Source organism: Jaculus jaculus, chromosome 2 (genome assembly GCF_020740685.1).
Source record: "Jaculus jaculus isolate mJacJac1 chromosome 2, mJacJac1.mat.Y.cur, whole genome shotgun sequence".
NCBI classification, from domain to species: domain Eukaryota; kingdom Metazoa; phylum Chordata; class Mammalia; order Rodentia; family Dipodidae; genus Jaculus; species Jaculus jaculus.
This window is the reverse complement of record NC_059103.1, coordinates 108,300,355-108,307,091: the sequence shown is the minus strand read 5'-3', so window position 1 is coordinate 108,307,091 and position 6,737 is coordinate 108,300,355. Positions and strand designations below refer to the sequence as shown.

Genomic DNA, 6,737 nt, shown 5'->3' with positions numbered 1-6,737 from the left:
TTATAGTTTGGTGCTTCAGAAAAAGTTTCCAGTTAAAATTCCTCTTTAAGGAATAAAAGAACAATTTCCACTTCAAGAAATAGCTTGCAGCTTAGATTTATATTTTCTTACCCTAGGAATGAAACTAATGCCTATGTAACTTTAGAGGCCGTCTGGCATATGGGCATATGGGCAGTATTTACTTTCCAGTAAGTACTGTTCATGATTTATGTTTCATTCCTACTAGAGGGATGTTAATAACAATATTTTAAATATTAGCTATCTGTCCTCTTAAGATACAAAGCCATTGCATATACCCAGCATACTTTTTTTTTTAATTCACAATTTTAAAGAGAATTTTACAGCTGCTCTGAATTATACATCCTTCTGGACTGACCGAATCATTATACAATTTTTCAATAAAATGAATTGCAAGTTCAACTCTGACTGTAGAATCATAAAAACAGCCAGCTACCTCCTCAGTATTGGTGATCTGATAATTAAATGACACTACTATTAAGCATATTTATTTTTGTTTTTGTGGACAGAGGTGGACTTTTTTAACTCTTCAAATGATGTCTGCATATAATTGGTAGCTAGAAACCAGCTTGGAAGGTTGATCCCAGGACTAATAGAGTAGATCATAACATAATGCAGCCTGAAGGCATGTGAGCAAGTTCATGAAAACCTGACTGAGAAAAGGGTGTTGGGTTGTATTTGGACACTTATTTGGGTGTACCTGTAATTATTGAATAGAAAGCTATAGAACAAAACATTGTTTGAGAATTATAAATGAGAAAAAGAAATTTGATATAATCAATTACTTATTTAATCACTAATGGGAAGTTTTAGCAAGATGGAAATAACTCAGAAATTGTGTTAATAGGGCAGAAAAGTAGGAGAGATATATCCAAGAAAAGCCAGTTTCTTTTTCTCTTTGAAAATAATTAGACAATCATTCCTCAAAATGTGGTCTATAAATTCTTTTATTTAACATAGAATTTTAGAATAGCCTTAATAAATTTCAAAACAACTCAGTTATTTTTCATGACATAAAACACACTAATTTTTACCTATTATTAAATGACTAATCACTTTAATACACTTAATAATGCCATGTGTCCACGAGACGAGGTATAAACAAGGTATCTAATATTTAAAATTATACATACACACACACACACACACACACACACACACATATACATATACATATATATATATATATATATATATATATATATATATACATATACATATACATATATATGCATGTATATATCACATGTAAAAAACACTTTAATACACTTAAGAATGCCATGTGTCCACAAGGTATAAACAAGGTATCTACTATTTAAAATTATATATATATGTGTGTGTGTGTGTGTGTGTGTGTGTATTCAAAAGTCATTTTAGAAGACATTTTAGAATCAATTGGGGTTAGAATTTAATACTAAAACTAGAGATTATATTTTTAGGGATCTAGAAAGCATTGGACACCTACCACAATTACAGACTGTCTAGTATGCAGCAGGTTACTTTGCATCATCAGTTACCTACTTACAAACAAAACATTTGTCAAGGACTTAGATACTTACTTAGCAGTACTCTGAAACTCTACAGACTCAACAAAAATTCATGTAGGTTGCACACATGTATAAACATATAAATATGAACAAAACATTAAAACTTGTGAGGGAGGGCTGGATTGATGGCTTAGAAATCACAGTGTTTGCCTGCAAAGCCAAAGGACTCAGGTTTGTTTCTCCAGGACCCACATAAACCAGATGAATAAGGTGGCATGCATGTCTAGTGTTTGTTTGCAGTGGCTAGAGACCACAGCATGCCCATTCTCTCTCTCTGCCTCCATCGCGCGCTCTCTCTCTCTCTTAAATAAATAAATTAATAAATTAATTAATTAAATATTTTTAAAAACTTGTTAGAGAAGCATGTAGAATACTACTATGTCTTTAGAATATGAAGAGATTTCTTAAATATTAAAAGATAGTGAGGCTGTCATGGTGGAGAACGCCTTTAATCCCAGCACTTGTGAGGTAGAGTTAGGAGGATAGCTATGATTTTAAGGCCACCCTGAGACTACATAGTGAATTCCAGGTCAGCCTGGATAGTCCAAGACCTTATCTCAAAAAACAAAAAACAAAGCAAAAAAAAAAAAGAGAGAGATAGTTATTATCAAAAAAGAAAGCATATTTAATTATATCATAATTTAAATTTCCTATATAAATACAGTGACCATATATAATATTAAAGTAACATACAAATTGCAAAATATATTATAGTGTAAAATACTATGCTGAAATCAATAAATACAATAAAAATCCCAACAAAGACAACTTGAATTAAATGAAAATATAAAAACTTATCCATATTATTTCAGTTTCTTCACATCAGGTAAGTACAACTAGAGATGAGATAATACTTCATACAACTCAAACTGAAAAAAGAAAGACTGACAGTACTTCCTGAGGTAGTGGAAATCAGATACCTTTTGTGCATTACTGAATCATATGCGTAATTGACAAAACTTTGTAGTATTCTGTTTTATACAGTCAATCCACTACTGTCTATGTTAACATGCTATTGGGCATGTACATGAGAATAGAAATATTTGCAGTGTTGTTTGTATTAGAAATACTTGGAAACATTTTATATATCCACTAGTAAGACAAAGGATAAAATATTGGAGAATATTAAGTCAATGTATGTTGCACATATCTTTTTTATTTTTTTTTGCTAGGAAAAACATATAACCAGAAGCAGCTTAGGGGAGGAAAAGGTTTACTTTAGCTTTACAGATTCCAAGGAAAACTGCATTAGACACTGGCTAACTGCAACATACACAGGAGAGAGAGAGGGAGAGAGCCAGCAACCAGCAAGCACAAACAGCCAGCACTCAAACTGGCTCTCCAGACACCCAGTAGTGCTAGACTTAAAATATGTCCCTAGTGACATAGCAAGCTCTGCCTGCTGGAGACTTAAGGTAAAAAGTTTAGTCAAAAATGTCAATCCTGATTGAACTCGAGTTGGAAGAGGTGAGTCCGGTCTCAAAATGGAGGGCCATGATCCAAAAGAACCAGAGCAGTTGAGGAAGCTGTTTATTGGTGGTCTGAGCTTTGAAACTACAGATGACAGTTTGAGAGAACATTTTGAGAAATGGAGCACACTCACAGATTGTGGGGTCATGAGAGACCCCCAAACAAAGCATTCCAGAGGCTTTGGCTTTGTGACTTACTTGTGTGTTGAAGAGGTGGATGCAGCAATGTGTGCTCGGCCACACAAGGTTGATGGGAGTGTAGTGGAACCAAAGAGAGCTATTTCTAGAGAGGATTCTGTAAAGCCTGCTGCCCATTTGACAGTGAAGAAAAATTTTGTTGGTGGTATTAAAGAAGACATGGAAGAGTATAATCTGAAAGACTACTTTGAAAAGTATGGCAAAATTGAAACCATAGAAGTGATGGAAGACAGAGTGGAAAAAAGAGAGGATTTACTTTTGTAACTTGATGATCATAATACAGTTGATAAAATTGTTGTTCAGAAATATCACACTATTAGTAGGCATAATTGTGAAGTGAAAAAGGCCCTTTCTAAGCAAGAGATGCAGTTGGCTGGGTCACAGAGAATTCGTGGAGGTGGATCTGGCAACTTTATCGGTTGTGGTGGAAACTTTGGAGGTGGTGGAGGTAATTTTGGTCGTGGTGTAAACTTTGGTGGAAAAGGTGGCTCTGGTGGTGGAGGTGATTGCAGCAGAGGGAGTTATGGTGGAGGTGATGGTGGCTACAATGGATTTGGAGGTGATGGTGGCAACTATGGTGGTGGTCCTGGTTATAGTAGTAGAGGAGGCTATGGTGGTGGTGGACCAGGATATGGAAACCAAGGTGGTGGATATGGTGCTGGAGGAGGAGGATACAATGGTTACAATGAAGGAGGAAACTTTGGTGGTGGTAACTATGGTGGAGGTGGGAACTACAATGATTTCGGAAATTATAGTGGACAACAGCAGTCAAATTATGGACCCATGAAGGCGGGCAGTTTTGGTGGAAGTAGCTCTGGCCGTCCCTATGGTGGTGGTTATGGATCTGGTGGTGGAAGTGGTGGATATGGTAGCAGAAGGTTTTAAAAACAGCAGAAAAGGGCTACAGTTCTTAGCAGGAGAGAGAGCGAGGAGTTGTCAGGAAAGCTGCAGGTTACTTTGAGACAGTCGTCCCAGATGCATTAGAGGAACTGTAAAAATCTGCCACAGAAGGAGCAATGATCTATAGTCAGAAAAGTTACTGCAACTTAAACAGGAAACCCTTCTTGTTCAGGACTGTCATAGCCACAGTTTGCAAAAAGTGCAGCTATTGATAAAATGTGGGTATTTTTGGCTTACTGAGTTACATTGGTTAGTTGCATAATCATGGGCTAGAGGTTATTTACTGACGAACGTAGCAACAGTCAAGTGGCTACACCACTAAGCATATGACTGCTCTTCTCCCAGAAATCATTCATTACCAGCAGTTTTTTGAAGGTTTGGGGTTCCATGGACTATCCCTCATCTGTGGTGAAGTATTGATAGGATCAATCTTATACAAAAACTACATTTGCTGCGAACTCATGACTGCAGTAGATTTATAAATATGTATACAGAGAGAGAGAGAGAAGGAGAGAGAGAGAGAGGGACAGAAAGATAGAGAGATTTACTATACTCTGACAATTTAAGTTATTCATCATTTTCTCTGGTTCGCTAAATTTAAAATAGTTTATGAAAATTAAACTAAGGTGGATGTGGTAGTGCATGCCTTTAATAGAAGTACTCTTGAAGCAGAGAAAAAAGGATCACCATGAGTTGGAGGCCACCCTGAGACTACCAAGTGAATTCCAGGTCAACCTGGGCTAGAGTGAGACACTACCTCGAAAATAAAAATAAAAAAAATGCCAAAAAAATAAATATACCTTAAGCAATAAATGTATCTACTTGTGTATTAAAGAGAAGAAAATATACCTTACAAAGTAGACTACTGGATTTTGTGCATTCAATTTTTAAAATCTATCAAAATACATATTCTTTATATGTGTGCATTTCAGTTGTAAATGACTAATATGCATGTGTGCTTTAATTGTAAATAACTGTGGGTATGTGTGTGCATGCCTGCATGCAATTCAATGGCAAATGACTTGCTTCACCAATCTCTTTTGAGTATTTCTCTGCAAACAGTATATTAAATTTTTGGATGGCTTTCAACTAAATGAGTGAACATCCACATTCTATTAAATATAATCATCTCTCAATTTTCTTTTTTAAAAGCTCTATGCTCTAGTTTAAAATAATTATAATACTTTCTCCATTATATAAACATTTTAATCAGATGACCAGAAATATATCCTTATTATTTTTTTTCTATTTTAATATCAATTCCATTCAGGTTTTCAACCTTTGTCTTCTTCATTATTTTATCATCTATAGGTACAATTAAACAATATCAAGGTAACAAGAGAAGCAATTTAACATTATGAAGGTTGCTGGGTGTGGTGGTACACACCTTTCATCTTGGCATTCTGAAAGCAGAGGTAGAAAGACTAGTGTGGATTCAAGGCCAGCCTAGGACTACAGAGTGAATTCTACATCATCCTGAGCCAGAGCATGATGTTCCCTCGAAAACCAAAACCAAACAATTAAGTAAATAAGTAAAAATTTAAAAGTGGGCTAGAGAAATGGCTCAGAGGTTAAGGTGCTTGCCTGTAAAGCATAGCGGCCTGGATTCAATTCTCTGTACCTACATAAAGCCAGATGCACAAAGTGGTGCATGCATTTGGAATTCATTTGCACCCATTTTGTCTGTACCTCTGTCTCACTTCTCTGTGTCTCTTTGATTGTAAATAAATAAATAATAATATTTTAGAAATAAAATTATGAAGGCAACTGTCATGTGATAACACACAAAAAACAAAGTTTGACCAGGCTCATTCAGACTCTAGTATTTTATATGTTCCTGGCCAACATAAACTACTTTACAGTAAAGGGCAAAAAAGATTGGGAACATTGGAACCACAAACAGATATGCTTCTGAATAAAAGTGAAAGCTATCCTTCATGCTTTCTACAAGACAGCACACATTCCAATTCAGTATGCCTGTGACTTTCTGTGTAACTTTCATTCAAAAAGCCCAGATTTGGAAACCTCCAGTGAGTTGTTGGCCAGGGAGGTCCCTGATGCCCCCAAAACATTATAGGACATTGCCGAGGCCCTTGGTTTCCCACCAGGAATAGATGGTAAGACCCTATTGCTAAAGACTTCACATACTTGGGCTGCAAGGCCCCTGAGAAACCCTGTGGGAACTAAACTGATAACCTCCTCCATGTAGACCAGCTGACAGAAAGCTGGAAGAAGTCATTCTACATGTAGTTCAATGGGAAAAGATACCACCAGTGAAGATACTCAGCAGTGGACACTGCAAGCCTTATAATTGGCCAGCCAGCCCAAATGAGCCAACAGGTGCAATAGTGGCACATCTGTCATGGTGGAAATAACTGCCCTCCAATTGGACTGGAGGCCCGCTCCATGGGGGGAAACACATCTCTGATACTGAAAACTTAAAACAGGGTAGTCATGAGCCCTAGGGGTGTAACATCTGCTGATGTCTGGAAAAATGTATATAGTATGCTTATCAAACTGACCAGGAAGCACTTCTCTTAATATTTATACCCTTATATTAATGCAATTCTCACTTTGGGTAGAGAATCTTCTCTTTTCAGATGGC

General features: G+C 36.4%; 1 pseudogene; it reads left to right on the top strand.

Moving 5' to 3' along the window:
• Positions 1-3,023: 3,023 nt before the first annotated feature.
• LOC101614507 lies at positions 3,024-4,272 on the top strand (annotated as a pseudogene).
• The last annotated feature ends 2,465 nt before the right edge of the window (positions 4,273-6,737 follow it).